The sequence below is a fragment of the Rhinopithecus roxellana genome, chromosome 1 (genome assembly GCF_007565055.1).
Source record: "Rhinopithecus roxellana isolate Shanxi Qingling chromosome 1, ASM756505v1, whole genome shotgun sequence".
Classification (NCBI taxonomy): Eukaryota; Metazoa; Chordata; class Mammalia; order Primates; family Cercopithecidae; genus Rhinopithecus; species Rhinopithecus roxellana.
Genome location: NC_044549.1, coordinates 122297220 through 122313628, shown reverse-complemented (window position 1 = coordinate 122313628; position 16409 = coordinate 122297220). Strand labels below are relative to the sequence as shown.

Genomic DNA, 16409 nt, shown 5'->3' with positions numbered 1-16409 from the left:
ACTACTATGTTAGATTTTCAATTTTGTCTGCCTATTAAGCTAGGTTATGGTTCGTCCACAGAGTCCTTCTCAGGCCATATTTAGTTTGCTTTAACAGTACCAAGACTCTAATTTCTTAAACATATACATGTAACCAGCCTGCTCTTATTAGCCTGAAGAGGCTACAAGAACATCAGTCCCATGAGGTTTTCACTTATTATTTTAAATCCTAGCATTCCTCAGATTTGGGCATCAAATTTGCTTAACAAGAAGTTTACTCATTTGTTCTCAAAATGCCCTGGTAAGAGTGGCAGGAGCAGGTCTCAACCATTCTACCTGGCAGAGGTACAGGATGAGGCAGGCAAAAGAAATGTGGCAAATGGACTACTCACACTGAGAAAGCCAAGCCCAAGTCTTTGAACTCTTAACTTTGTGTTCTTTCACTTTGTGTTCTTTCAAACAGAATAAGAGTCAGTATCCTACCACAATGGAGACCAAGGAATCACGGAGAATAATGTTCAATGCCCCTGGCCAGTTGTACTAGAAAATATTGCCTGGTTGATAAAGTACATCTCCCATGATTTGACTCCCCTTCCTCTTCCTGGTGCCTCCTCTCATTGCTGCCCTGAGCTGTTCACAGTCCCTTAAGCATTACATCCATCAGATCTGGCTGCCTTTAAAGTGACTCACATTCCAAATGATCTTTCCTCCCATCACTCCACCAGTCCCATAGCAAAACTCCTCTCAGCTTCTGACCCATCCATATGAAGCCAGAAATTGAGCTGATCAAAGTAACTCCTCCTCAAGGAATATTTGTATTTTACAAGGAGAATGTTTAATGCAAATGAAACTCAAATCAGAGAGGTGTTTCCTAGCAAAGGGTCCTTCTTTGTGCCTTTTCCTTTCTCTAGTTAAACTCCTTTCCCCCAAGGCCAGTACTCAGCAATTTATCACTCCTCTCTTCTGAAAGATTGCCAAATTTTGCACAAGACCAGACTGCATTACAGTGTACTACCTCATTTAAGAATATATCCAAAGCCATCATGTGTATGGTCCACTCTCCCCGTGAATTGATCAAATGTGGTGATACATTCTCTTTAAAGAGTCCTCCCTCAAACCCCCAAAAGGCACAGAACTGTACCTAATACGTCTTAAACATATCAGTGTGGCAACTAAATAATATCACATAAAGGGCACAAAGCAATCAAGTCTGTTCTGGACTTCCTTTCTATTGCCCTGTAGGTTTGGAAATTCCTTGTTTGATGAAGGAGTTAGAGTATGGTTTCTACTGGGAATCTAGAATTTGTGCCCCTTAGGGATCCTTTCAAACATATTGCAATCCAGCCTATCCTAAACATTTAAACCTCTATCAAGACGCTTTTAAGTAATTTCAACTTGTCTTGAGATAAAGGGACTCCATATACTACTTTTCATAAATTATCCTGGATGGTGCTAGATACATTATTGATCTAACCTGTTTTTAATAACATCAATGAATACTTGTTAACTGTATTTGAATCCTGAGTTTACAGAGCTCTTTTCTTTCCTAGAGTCTTATTTTCTCAAAAGGTCATTGTGTTTTACATAAAACACCACTGTGAGAAAGCTAGAAATCAGCATCCATTATTGTCAGCATTTTAAAGGAGATGCTTGATCCTGAGTGACTGACTTATCTAAGGTCAATCATTTTTCAGATATAGACATGGGATGACAACACCAGCCCCTTCCAGCTCCAACCAGTTCTTCACTGTAGGACAGGCTACTTCAATGTTGTGATCTGGGAGTGCTTCTGCAGCACTGTGCTGTCAATTCACGCATGGATCACTTTTAAATAAATCATTTAGTTCGATACTAAGCCTTGTGGATTTGGTTACAGATGAACCAGTTTTACACTGAATGCATCCTTATAGTGAGAGGAAAGGGTCATGGCTCCAAAGGAAGGCCTCCTCATCCTCAATTACCAACTCTGAGCAAGTTTCCGACAAACTTGCTTCCGTGTGGAGGGCCTTTTTTCTTCACCCGATACATACAACACGGGACAATAGCACCAATGTGAGAGAAGAACACAGAATGCCTGAATTGAGACTCTCTTTGGCATTATGATTAGGCATGAATTACTTGGGCAAACAGGTGAACATCTTTGATTTTTAAAGACTGGATTAGAAAGGCAGTGTTCTTCAAAAGAGCAACCAGTGCTTGGGAAGGACCCTAGCAAGAATGGGTGAGAATAAAGCAACAGTCTAAGATGGTAGGAGTTCTTCTCTGCCTGTTACCTATACCACCTACTAAGAACTTTTGTTTCAAAATACATTGGTTTTACCTTTGAGAAAAGAACACAATTCCTTCAACATTACTCTCTATCTTACACCCCACCTTGTGCCATCTTGAAATGATGCTGAGAAGCAGGGCCCATTTGGTCACCATGTGGCTGCTTGTTGGTTTGTGTGAGTCTGGCATCCCCACCCGGAGTGAGCAGAGTTTAATAGCTGAAATACATATTTCCCTGTTTGAACCCACTGAAACCTAACTTTCCTGGGTATGCTTGGCTTAAGTTGGCAACTACGTAAAATGCAAAATGCAAATAAAAATGTGTTAAAATGGCCTGGAGAGGAAAAAAGAGCTTTTATGGATGGTTCAAATAAGTTTTTTCTATATATTTAATTTTTTCATTATGTGTTAATGTCCTTACATTTAAGATACTTTCTTGATGATGAAATTTATTGTGATATATTATGTCACAAGCAAGATGCTTCAAATAAAGAAAACATGCAATAAAATAATAAAAGAAGATTTACTTTGAGACAGAAACCAATGGGCAGACTGGTTGCATGGTGTGGTTATCAGGAATGACAGGAGATGAGAAGGTGGGTTCTGAGATGATGTAAAAGGAAGAAGAAAATTACTGAAGTTTTGTGAAGAATAGCAACTGGTTCTAAGGAGGAGTGTGTTTGTGAAACATAAATGATAGTTTGGCTACTGTTCTCATGATTTTGAACGCAGTTGTTGGTTTATTTTCCTTACACTAACTCTGAATGTGATGGTGATTTGGGCCAATGCATCAGTAGCAAGCAAAACAGGAGAAAGAAGGCAGAAACTCTGAGTGCATACATGGGATGGCCAATGCCTAATAATTGAAAGATTGTGACCTGAACAAAAACCCTTGGGAGCTTTGGAAATACACATTAGAAGTAAATTTTTTTAAAAAGAGAAAGAGAAGAACGCTATAATGTTTGAGAAATGTTTTCTCAAAATTTAAAAACTAAATCTTCCCCTTATTCTGCTGTTCTCTCTTTCTCTCTTTTTATTATTCCTGTTTTGCAGGTGAGAAAACTGAAATTCTGTGGGCAAAGTAGCTTAACTAAGGTCACAGAGCTGCCCGGTGGTGGAGCAGGAATTCAGGAGGGAATCTGTTTCTGAAACTTTTGATTTTTAAAAACTGAAATAGAAAGGCAGTTTTCTTCAAAAGCGCAATCAATGCTTGGGAAGGACCCCAGCAGGAATGATGAGAAGGTAATAGTCTAAGATGGTGGAAGCTCTTCTCTATCTGTAGAAGAGAAGAGCTCTTCTCTTCTATGTAGGTATCTTCGTAGATACCTACAGCATCTATGAAGAACTTTTATTTCAAAATGCATTGGTTATACCTTTAGGATGGGAGCACAAAGTACTCTTTTTATAATACCCTCTTGAGGGCAGGGAGGTAGGATTTGAGGGGAGAGGACAGGCACATAACACATACAAGATATGTTATGGGGCAAGATGGAGGGGAAATTAGCCAATTCTAGAGACCATGAGGCTGTGGGCTTCCCAAGGGCAGAGGATTAAAATGTCTTGGAACTTTTCCAAATTCCCCCAACCCTTGCAAATAAAGCAGTTATTTACAAATGCAGTAGAAATTCGTATAGCAGAACATATTAACTATTTAGGAGAAAATTAATTTCAAGAGAATCTGTTATAATAGCAATTATGTGTCTAATATAAAAATTAGAGTTTCCTATTATTCTGCTCTTTTCTAAGGAGTCTTAACATTAGGCTAAAGATAGATTTGAAAAATACAAACGAATGCACTGCTTATCAAGTACTTTTCTCACTGAAATATACAATATGTTTTTTTCTCTATTTATCCTGTCTTCTCCCCCTTTTTTCTGTTTTACATGATTACTTAAGTGGAATTAAGACATTATACAATACTTCATACTCCCTTTCCTCTCTCTTCCCCTTCTTTAACTGCTTAGTGTTGCAAGATGCAGTATTATTAAATATATCAAAGTAATTCCTTTAGGAACTTTATATTATTAATTTACATCACAGAAAATATAGAGTGTAATATACTCATGCCTTAAAATAACTCATCTATACTTTGTTACATGAAGAGAAAAAATCAATAATTTCCTTTTTTTATCCATGCCTTCCCAGATGAAGGCAGTCTAGTAAAAATGTGTGTATGCACTGGGAAATTCATTAACCTGACCATAAGTCTGCATTAAATGGTACATGTAACTGCAAGCTGTTTTTAAACAAAGGCTCTGCTTTCCTAAGTTCTGTCCTAACAGTAATAGCAAATGATAGCACCACTATAGCTGGGTCTCCATATCTTCAATTTTATGAAATGTCTCGATGAGGTGGTTTAATTGTTAATAAATCTAAAGTATCCTACCAGGATGCTTCATTAATTAAGACAGGGAAATTTCATTTTACAATGTTTCTTACACTGTATCTCATGAACCATATGCTGTCCAAAATGTTTTAGAAGAGAGCCATAAATAAAATACATAGATAACTTAAGTTTATATTTAGGGAAACATTAGTGATATTTGCAGTGATGGAAGCTTGTTTGTTAAAGGACTAAGGTTCTAAGAAAGATTCCTGGCCTGTAAATTTTGGTTCAAAATAGGAAAAAAGATAAAATAGTTGAAATATTAAAATAAATTCACCTATATCTACCTATTAAATTTTTTAGGTTGAATTTTTTGCTTTTCTTTGGCTTGCAGACTAAGTCCAGAGAGAAGAAAACATTCTTTTGCAGTAGTTTTAAATGGCAGGCTATGGCACGTGCTGCAGACCTGTCTGTAACCTAATCCCAGGAGCTGCTTGCTGATGGGGAACATTGTTGGAGGCAGCTGGAGGAGCCTGGTGAGAAATGGTCCATGCAGCTCAGTAAGAAAATGGCCCATTTTGGCTGTTTTCATGTTTAAAAGTGCCTATCAATTTTAAAAGCATTTAGAGGAGACTGAATTTAAACGGGAACTTCTGAGAAATGAGAAATTAAACTCTTTGACTTATTACTGTACTACTGTAGGCTCCCCCTTTAAGCTCTCCCTCCTTCATTTTCTTTGCCTTTCCTTCTTTTCACATCTCTTTTTGCCCCAGTTCCTTTCCTGTACAGGCTCATGCCTACCTGTTGTGATACAGTTAGTAAAGCTGTCTACATGCTCTGATGTGTATGAAGCATCTGTGCACATGATTCATTTACCAACACTGCTTAGAGCAAAGAATATCTCTACTACTTAGCAAACTCTTGACAAGTGGTTTCCATATTTCATATTCCATGTTGGGTGTCTCCTATATTCCAAGCTCTCCATGGAGAACAGGATGAGAACTGGAAAAGTCTGATCAAGGTGACCAGTGGAAAGGGGAAGAATGTTGTTAATCCCTAAAGGGGAGCCAGGGAATTATGTGGTGATACTGGGGCTTCTTGAGTTCTTGTTGTGGAGACTCAGCAGTTACTGCAAGGGTGCAAGTGACTATAGTACAAAGCAGTATTTCCTAGATCTGTGAGTAGATCTACACATAGTGGTATCTAAGAGATTACTTCTTGGGTGTTTTCAAGTTTTAAAATAATGAGTTATGTGGCAAGAAGTACACATTCTTATATATATTTTTATACAGGTGATCAGACATAATCATTAGGATATAGAGTTCAGAAGTAACAAAATAAAAGCAGTCAAAACAGTCTAATAAGTTGTTTGCACAGAGGTCTACAGATACAGTTGGTCATTGCTTAGTTTTCAGTGAATAAATAGGAATGCTTTATTCTCTTCTAGTCATTTAACAAACATTTATTGAGTATCTACTGTGAACAGAAAATGTTTTACATACTGCAGGTAAAACAGTGAACAAGATAGACAAGGACTCTGCTTTAACTGAGCTTATATTCCAAATGTGTGCGTTGAGGTAGGGAGAAGATTGCCAAGAACTGTGAAGAGTCTGAGATTTCGCCATACTTGCAAGCTAATAAATAGGCCAGCTACAGTTTCATGACCTCTGGATTAGTGACAAAGTGTAGTTTATTATTCACAGCCATGCAGCAGCCAAGTAGCCATTATTTTCCTTGTGTTGGTTCCACGAACCCCAATACTCACAGGGCAATGTGAAGAGGGCCAGTAAACACCTACACCTGCAGTGAGTTATGTTACAGGACTGTGATTTTAAGCTTAAGGAACCCTAATGTTTTATAATGGGCAGTAACTATGCATGTCCTTTCCTTTTAGGGAGACACGCGTTCTCTCTTCCTGTTTATAAGTAATTCTGACCTTTGCCCTGCAGGGGGACCCTGTTTCTAATTTCAAAATTTATTCACTATTTTTTTTAAATCTGTACGTCTATTTTATTTCCATTAGAAAAATATTATCTATCTACAATTATCTATCCACTTTCTTCTTGGCATCTAACATTCCAACTTAAATACTTTAATTTTACTCAAAAGCAGAATCGCATATCTGACATGAGAACAAAATGTTTCATATCATTAAATTAGTTTGAATTAGTTGTGTTCTTGATTATTTCTTAGCAACAATGACTCACCTTTCCTACCTGTTATTTTCCTTTTATTTATTTGAGTCACTCTTGAGTAATAAGTATCCCTTTCCTACATTCAGTAATATGGGTGTAAATAATAATAATTTATTATATCAGTAACTGAATTAATCATCTAATCTTCAATTCATGCTTAGCTCTCCATATTCTATGGTATTTCCATAATAACTTCAGATATTTTAGTCATACTCACATTTTCATTAGTTGTAAAAATTAAGATGTGAAAAATTTCAGACTAAGTAACACTGGGCCACTTATAGTCATGCTGTTGTGAGAGGTCCTTCGACAGTTACTTCCTCAATTTCAACTCAGCCTCCTTTGAGCAAAGCAGCAACCAGGTAAACAGCACTTGCAGGAAAACTACTCTTGATTTCATGGACAGTAGGGAAGTCATTTATGTCAACCAACAAAATAGTTGTTTTTACTACATTAGTGAAGTCGCAGCCTGCAGCTTTCAGAATTTTACTCACATTCTTGCTTAGCTTCTTTTGCTCAACAAGCTGTCCACTTGAAGGGTCCATGCCTATCTGTCCTGAAATGTAAGACTGTCCTGACTAACATAGCTTTACTGTAGGGTCCAGTGGCCCCTAGGGCTTTCATGGTGCTGATCGCCTTTCTGATTAAGGATGACCTGGCTAACCCTTCTCTCTTGTGGCCCCTCCAGGAGAACGCCCTGCACCATTCCTGCTTGCTTCTTGCCTGACTGGCCTATTCACTGTTCTGAAAAGATTGTAGTGGTTCTGTTTGCAAGATGTGCAGAAACATGAGAGACCCTCTGACGGTGGACAGAGAGGAGATGGTCCTATTTATACTGAAATATTTATGTGAACCATGAAGTATATTGAACTCAGGCAAATCTCAGTTTTGACTTGTGATTTACATCAGCGATGCTGGTTCCCAGTATCAGTGTCTGCAGTCTTGTGAAAGAGCATGAACTCCATATTACCTGGTGGACCGACCCAGTGCCGTGTGAGCAATGTGGATCATAACAATGTGGATCAGGATTCACTTTTCCACTCTGTGTCTCACTGTCTGTGTCACTTGGACTGATTGCATAGATTCTCTAAATCTGTTTCTTATAAACTGGGAATAATAAAACCTGCCTGATGGAGTTATTGGAAGATTAAATAAATAACATTTGTAAAATATTTAGCATAAAGTCTAGATAAAATAAGCATTCAATAAAGGGTTGATAGTTTTGTTTACTATCATAGGTGTCATAGACTCTGCTTTTAAATTTAATCCTTATAACAACACTGTAATATGATCTTCATTTTATAAATTAGGAAATGGAGACTCAGAGATTTGTCTGAAGTTACAAGCTAACAAGCAGTAGAGCCACAATTCTAACACAGTTCAGTCTGTGTCAAAGTTCACATCATGTACTACCCAGTAGACTTTAGGGGTGAAGTCTCTCTACTTCCCAGTCGAATTTCCTCATTCAGAATCCACCTCTGCAGGTGCAGTGGCTTCATGCTTGTAATCCCGGCACTCTGGGAATCCAAGGAGGGCAGATTGCTTGAGCCCAGGAGTTTGAGACCAGCTTGGGCAACATGGAGTAACCCTGTCTCTACAAAAATTAGCCAGGCTTGGTGGTTTGCATTTGTAGTCCCATCTACTCGGGAGGCTGAATTGGGAGGATCTACTGAGCCCAGGGAGATGGAGGATGAAGTGAGCCAGTAGAACCACTGCACTCCAGCCTGGGTAACAGAGTGAGACCCCATCCCAAAACAACAACAACAAGCAGACAAAACTCCCAAATCTGCCTTTGCCATTTATGATCTGTTTGATTTTGAATAAAATCCTTTATATAAAAAATGGGGATAATAGCAGTACCTACTAGGTAAGGTAGTTATCAGGATGAAATGAAATAATATCTGCATAATGCCCGACAAATAGTAATAAAAACCACATTTATTGATCTCATTATTAGTTTTTATTACTATTATGATGATAGTAACATGGAGGCAAGTGGCATTACTTATTCCAGATGACCATTCGCCTTCACAGAAACTTGGGCCACAATGTTTAGCCTTCTGTGATGTAAATTTCCTATAAACTGTATATTAGAATAGTTTTGAGGATCAGTAAAGACGTTGATTATAAAGTATGGTGGATGCTTGGTACATAACCTTAGATTTGATTACAGGAAAGAAGAAAACATAATGTCCCATTAGTGTAAAGATAATTTTGCTTTTCTATTTTTTTTTCCATTCCCCTAATAATTTTGGTACAAAATATAGCAATGCATATTGACCCAAAAAACGAATAAAACATCACTTAATTTACTTCAGCTTACACATCGATTGCATGGGTTAACTCACCTTACATACATTTTATGTAGTACTTAACATTTATTTTAATTTATTTATTTATTTATTTATTTATTTATTTATTTATTTATTTTTTGAGACGGAGTCTTACTCTGTCGCCCAGGCTGGAGTGCAGTGGCGTGATCTCGGCTCAGTGCAAACTCCGCCTCCTGAGTTCACGCCATTCTCCTGCCTCAGCCTCCCCAGTAGCTGGGACTACAGGCGCCCGCCACTACACCAGGCTAATTTTTTTTTGTATTTTTACTAGAGACGGGGTTTCACTGTGTTAGCCAGGATGGTCTCGATCTCCTGACCTCGTGATCTGCCCGCCTCGGCCTCCCAAAGTGCTGGGATTACAGGCTTGACCACCGCGCCCGGCCTTAACGTTTATTTTAGAGGAAAAAGTTAGCAATATGACTTTTCATTAATGCTTAGTAAATATTTGCCAATGCACTAAACAATTTTAGTTTAGATAAAAATAGCATTGTGGACAAGTCAATGAGACCAAAAATACTATCTTCATGATTCTTTAGCTTCTAAAGACAAATTGCTACATTTAAAAGTTATGCCAGATTTCAAAAACAACATAGGATAGTGGGAAAGATCACAGATTCTAGAGCCAGCATTCCTCGGTTTGAATCCCAGCTTTGGTACCTTACTTGTGTGAATGTGGGGCAAGCCCCTTAAGCTATTGGAGGTTCATCTCCTTATCCAGAAAATGGGGACAATGAAAGTATATACTTCATAGAGTTGTTGGCAGGGTTTGTGAGTGCATGAAGTAATATACATGAAATGCTTGAACAACCTCCTGGCACACAGTAATATCATGCAAGTGTTAACGATTGCTATTGCTATCCTTTTAGCCACTTCACATAGGAATACTCTCCTATACCATGATCCTCAGAGCATCAGGATATGCAGGGACTGGGGGCCAGTGCTCTGCATCATGGCTGCAGAAGACCCTAGAATACTGCCTTCAGTAGCAGGACTTATAAGAAATCACTACTCTGATGGGAATGTTTTGATTGGGCTTGTCAGAAGACCTGGTATTGTTGAATGCTTTTTGAAAATATGTTAACGAAATATCTTCGGATTATATTTTCCTTTTCCAATATTCTTTGTCAATATATGAGTATTTCTGACTTTCACAGCATTTATCAATTACCAGTTTCGCTGTTTATGTTGATCAGCTATATTGGTAAAACAAGAATTCATTTTTTTAAACAACTTACAGCATTATATTCAATGATGGTTATTTATCTTTTAATTAACTTTCTGAATCTTAAAGCATACCCATTAAATTCGAAAGCCAAAGATATCTAAAACCAAAGAAGCTTTTTGTCTCTTATGCTGTAGTGTTAGTCTTACATATTTACTTAATAATGAAAGCTGACCTCCTGGTTCTGGAACCTCTCCCATCTTTCCTAACACATCACCTCAGCCCACCCCTGGTGGCTCGGTCCTTGCCAATTTCCTCTTCCCTATGCCATTTCCCATACTTTTAATAGTTTCTTAAGCCTTCTTTAAAGAGGCTTAAGATTCACCCCCAATGCACCTCATCTGTTTCTGACCTTCTCTGTAGCTACTGGAATATTTCTATCTTGTCCTCTAAATTAACAATGGGAAAGCATAAATAATCCCATTTTTTAAAGTTATTTTTCTTGGAAGAGGAATAGGTGATAGCACTTCTATAACACAAAAAGGACACTGTAGGGTGAAAAAAGGAGAAGGCTGAAAACTTGTTGAAAACCACATTCTCCAGGAAATAATCATGGTAATAGTAACATGTCACAGGAACACTGATGAAGAAAAAAATTACGGTAAAAGGCAAAAGGTACTTTGTTTTTTTCAATCATTTTAATGATGAATGGTTAAGATAAGCTGATGTATTTCTAAGTGCTAATAGTTTAAAGCACTCCCTTCTTCCCCAAAAGACATAGATCCTTTCTCTAGGGTACTCATGCCAAATGGAAATTTTGGTGGACAGAGTCTCTTTAATGTAACCCTCCTGAGAAAGGTGTGCTAAAACATGAAGAAAAGCGACCTGACCACTCAGAAAAAAATTTTTTAAAAACCAGAAATGAAAGTGAAGTTCACATTGTATCTATAAGATACAAACTGATTTTTTTCATCCCACAGCCAGCTACAGTGATTTAAATAATAATTTATATATTTACTAAATTCCCATAGGGATGTACCTGCTGTTTTGATCCTTTCTTTTTAATAGCAATACATTGTGATATATGGAAGCCCTTTGAAGAACATCAGCCTGTGCTAAAAATCATGTGTTGGCCGACTGGATGCATTCGAGGAATTTATGGTCCAAATTAGCGTGAAATAATCAGCAAACGCTGTGTCGTCACGCTGTGTCTCTTTACCAGATCACCCAGTTCCCAGGTCAGCTAGAGCAATTATTAAAACACCCAATGGTCAAATTTCTGCTAGCAGATGATTTTAAAAGAATGCTAGAGAATCCGTTTGGAAAGGCCTGCTACCAAGCACCGCATTCTCTAGCGAGTTTCCAGTACGGGGTAAGGTGCAGCATTGCCTCCCACTGCTTTCCGTTGTTGTGCTAGCATATCAAAGGAACCTAAAAGGCACGAGGACCTGCTACTGGTGGGAAGAAGGCCTTAGAAGGCGAGAGAAGTGCTGAGTGGTGGCGCGCAGCGACCAGTGCGCCAGTCTGTCTTCCGGGAGCTCATTGCGGCGCTGTAACCGGAGATCCTCACCCGCCCGCCGCGACAAACGCAAGCACATTCTAAAGCCAGGCGCCTGGGAAGAAAACATGTCAGAGCAGAGTGGTGTTATTTTTAATGGAGCATGTGTTTGTCTTGCAAGTGTGTCGGAAGGAGGGGAGCAGGTGTCGGGTTCCTGACCAGCGCTTCTGATGCAGGATAAGAGGCCGAGGTTGGATTTCCCATGGCCTCACAAGATCTTTGATTTTGCAAATGGGATGTAATCGTCCAAATGGAGTGTATAACGCTATCCCTTCTCGGTGCGTTTGTACAGTTGTTTTCAAAGCAAACTGGCCTCAGGGTGCTGATTTCATGAGTAATCTTAGGGATGGACCCAGGTCTTGTTAGGTAAAGATTAAGAGCCCGATAAATAGAATCGGTGCACCACCATAAGATTAACACAAGGCAATGGCAGAGTTGATCTAAGATCTTCTTGGAAGGCAAAGATATGCACCCCCCCCTTTTTAAATTTTTTTTAAGAGTAAGAACATGAATTTGTCAATAATAAATTAATAACCCTCATGTAAGAGAGTTGTCAATATGAGAGACTCTATCTCCCATGTTCAGTAATAAAGCTACCTATTATTTTGGTAAGAAATGCCTAAATTGAAATTCCAAAGGGTATTATGAACTTGAATTAAAAAGGTAATGGATTTTTTAATAAGTTCTGGGTCAAGATGTATTATCAAACTATTTTCCATAGGGCATAGAATATACCGTCTATCCTTTTAATAATGCCAGATCTAGTCTTACATCCAGTGGCCAGCTGAGGCTGCTTGCCTATTATAGCTCTCCCACCATCCCTAACAATGAACAAATAACTAGATGGCCTATGAAACATTTAAAATACAACTGTCTCCTAGAGAAACTGTTACTAGCAGAGACAGGTTTGATCCAGACCAGGATAACCTGCTTCGGGAAAGAGCAGATCAATATTGTTTGGGAGTAAGTAGTGGAAGTAAATATTATGGTGAATTAAGTTAATCATAAAACAAATGATCTGTGCACTGACATGCAGCCTGATTCTACTTAATTGTTCTGATGCAGTGCTATGCGAAGGATAATTCTGTGTGCTTCGAAATTCAAAGGGCTTTCAAAAAACTGTTTTAATTATACAAACCATTTGTTAGTCACGAAAGCACTAAGTCTGCAAATCCTTAAAGACTGGCAAAGAACTTGACCATGCATTTGAAAAGTGCTCTGCATATTCTAAGTTGTAGGAGAAGAGTTTTCTTCTTTCTTGATTTATGGCTTGGGTCCAAAGCCAAAGTTATGTCTCTAAACCATTCTTTCCGTCATGCCTAACTGTCTGACTCTGCGATACTCTACAAACTTACCTCTTTTTGTGTGCTCTCATAGAATATTTTCTTGCTGCATCCCTCATCCTTCCTTCCATCTTTGCTGGGTCTGGAGACAGGTAGTATTTCTGTATGCAGCCATGGTGAAAAAGGGGGGTAAACTTGTTGACTAAAAGGTGGCTGAACTCAACAGACTTAAGTGTACTCTAAATGAAAAAGTAAATTATTGAGTTATAAATGGACGGAAAAAACTGCTTCATTACATATTTGGATAACTTCTGGTCAGGCATGAGTTAGCGTAGGACGTTGTCATAGCTAACTTCATAGTTGCATTAATTTTATATGGTTTTAGATTAATGCTGGAATTTACACTGTAGCTTAATATTGGAAGCATTAAATTCATTGTTACAAATTGTCTTCTGTTTTTTAATATCTTCTATAAAACAAAAATCTCCGTAAGATAAAAGAATGCCTGCCTCTCTTATCATGGACACATGTAGAGAGAGAGAGTGGATCTGGAAAACAAATTTATACTGTTTCTGGAAATGGGAACCATTCATAAACCATTTAATGAGTTCAAGGTCTCCTTGTTCTCATTCTGCTTCCTTTTCATATAGACTGTTGGCAACCAGAGGTAGCTGGACTAGTGATGCATTATTGGATGAATCTGCTTCAAACTTGAAGATTTATGAAAACCCTGAATGACAGACAAAAATATACATTTTCCTTTTAAAAAGGGTGAGATTAATATTCAGCAGTCACAATATATAATTAGAGAGAAAAATGAAATGAACTGTTTATGCGGGCACAAAGAGTTGGTTTAATATTACAAGAGACCAGAAAGTCTGAGGCAAAGTTTTTAAGTTTTGCTCAAGGGTGTAAAGCCCCTCGGAGGTGTTCCCGCAGGTATAACCCCATTGCCATTTTTATGCATGTCGTGAACTTGTTTACCAGCTGCATTTATGTGAGATGCTCAGATGTCTCCTGATGCCTCCTGCCTCCCTGTGTGCATCTTTATGTACTATATGTCCTCATTAATTTTGGAAAGAATTTTAAAGAGTGCTCAAATAACTCTTCCAATTAGTAACCGGTATTTTTTTCTTTAGGTGTTGGAGTGCAAAGCTCACTGAAGCAACTCCCAGATGGTTGAATTGTATCCTAAACACAGTCCCAGATGAGAAAAAAGACTAACCGGTGCCTAGAGGTCTCAATAAACCTTCTAACTCATTTAAAATTTTGTTCCTGCTTCTTTCCAGCAGCTCTAGATCCCAGTTTCAAGTTCTGTTCTTCATCTCCAAACTTTAGACATTGGGCAAACCGCTGGTTTCCTTTTTGTGAAAACTTCACCAACTTGTGTTTGATTGTCACAGATTAGTAGCTTGGCTAAATTTGTGTCCACAGTTTTTTCCCCCTAAAGGAAGTCTATGGTAATCTCGTAGGGTGGGGTTGGGGAGGCTCTGTATTGTTTGAATACTGTGTATAGGATAATTCTGAGAAAGGAGGATGTAAAAAAAGAATAGTCACTAATCATTTGTATATTCTCAGGAAGTTTCCTGGAATGGAGTAGAGAAATATAAAAACTGGGGTTTCCTGGTCCATGCTATGTGATGCAGGCCAACAGGAAGGGAGTTATTGAGGCATCTAGGGTATGCAAAGACGACTGAGAGTTAAGAAATGAATAGTTGAGAGTAGGGAGTGAATTAGAAGTTGTCTTGATTGCTGCTGTTTCTTATTCTCTCCCATGAAGATGGGCATCTTTCTATTTCCAAGTGTTTCCACCACCGGGATGCTCTGACTTCTAGGTGTCTACCTTGGGATCTCTATTCCCCAACAGCCTACCGTCACTCCACTCACAGGTGGCTCAGCACATGACCCAGCAGAGTGAGATACAAGATTCTTCTTCCCATTTTGGTCCTTTCATTGCTTCTGTTCACTGGACCCCAGGGCTGCTCATTGTGCCCTGCCTCTTCGTCAACTACAACCCAAGAACCTCCCCTCCACTTCAATATTTATGGGGATGACACTTTTGCTTTACTTTAAAAAAGGAAGTCTCTCTCTTCATTTGCTACTTGAAAAAGTAATTCACATTATCGGGAAAATTGGGGGTAACTACAAAGGCCATTTTTTATTTCTGGTTAGGAATATTTAATAATTAATGGACACAAAATTGAACAACACAGATATTATACAGAGAGAAGTATTCCCTTTTTAAGTCTCTTCTACTCTTTATGGTTAAATCAAAGAGAAATTTTCAGTTTGGTGTTAATATGACTTTAAGTCTTCCCTTACTCTTACTAATATCCCTTTTTAATGCAAAACGTAGACCTCAGGCTCAAAGCCCTGTTGTTAGTAGGACCTGTCCCACTCTGACCCAGCTCAAGACAAGACTCTAAATGATATGAACTTTAAGTCAGAAGCGAAAGGAGAAAAAAATTCTCAAGTGTCTTGGTGAGAAAGGATGTCACTCCTTTATGTTAGGCCCAGGCCCAGTTGGAAAGAAGACCCAGAAGGAAGTGGCTCTCTCATTCATTTGTGTCTATTATTTCATTGATTTCTGAGCAAATTAGAGGCTCTGTGGAAAAGGGCTGGCAAGGAAATATGGAACAGCATGAATGTCGCATTCTACTTAACACAAGTAAATGTGTTATTAATATATTAAACATGGGCTCCTTCAGAGGAAATTGTGAGTGTAGCTCTGTGCGAAGTTCTTTGTGTTGATTTGTAAGTTATTAAGGTAAAACCATTTTTCCCTCCTGAAATTCTACAAAAATCAGTTGTTTAAAATACAGATCATGTTCTAGAAGGAAGTTTATAGGGATGTAAAATGCTGAGACAACCAGAAATCCCACATTTTAGATGTCAGGGCATTTGATTCATTCCTGTTAAGCCTTGGACATCAATAAATAAAATCCTGGCTGACTGAATGTGTAACCTTATAAATTTAAGTGCTCTTTACTCTGAAGACCTGAAGTTCTTTTTCAAAATCTTTTAAAGAAACTGAGAATTCCCTGAGTTTCTTGACTCTCGATGAAGTCCACGGGGCAAGCCAGGTTCTAACTTTCACTCTATACATGTTAAATTTATACCAACTTTATGTTGTGGTTGAGTCTATGAATAATACAATTTGGGGATTCTGAATTTATGAATGAACAGCAGCTTTGAACTCCTTCTGGGAGCAGGCACCATATGTCATTCAAAGGTAATTTCCCTTAGATTTACATTTCATTTACTCATCTTGCACCTCTAATGCCAAGTGCTGTGTCAGGTCTTGA

At 38.3% G+C, this 16409-nt stretch overlaps 1 pseudogene; it reads right to left on the bottom strand.

Annotated features, from left to right (window-relative positions):
- Window positions 1-7052: 7052 nt before the first annotated feature.
- LOC104680571 lies at window positions 7053-11861 on the bottom strand (annotated as a pseudogene).
- Between the last annotated feature and the right edge of the window lie 4548 nt (window positions 11862-16409).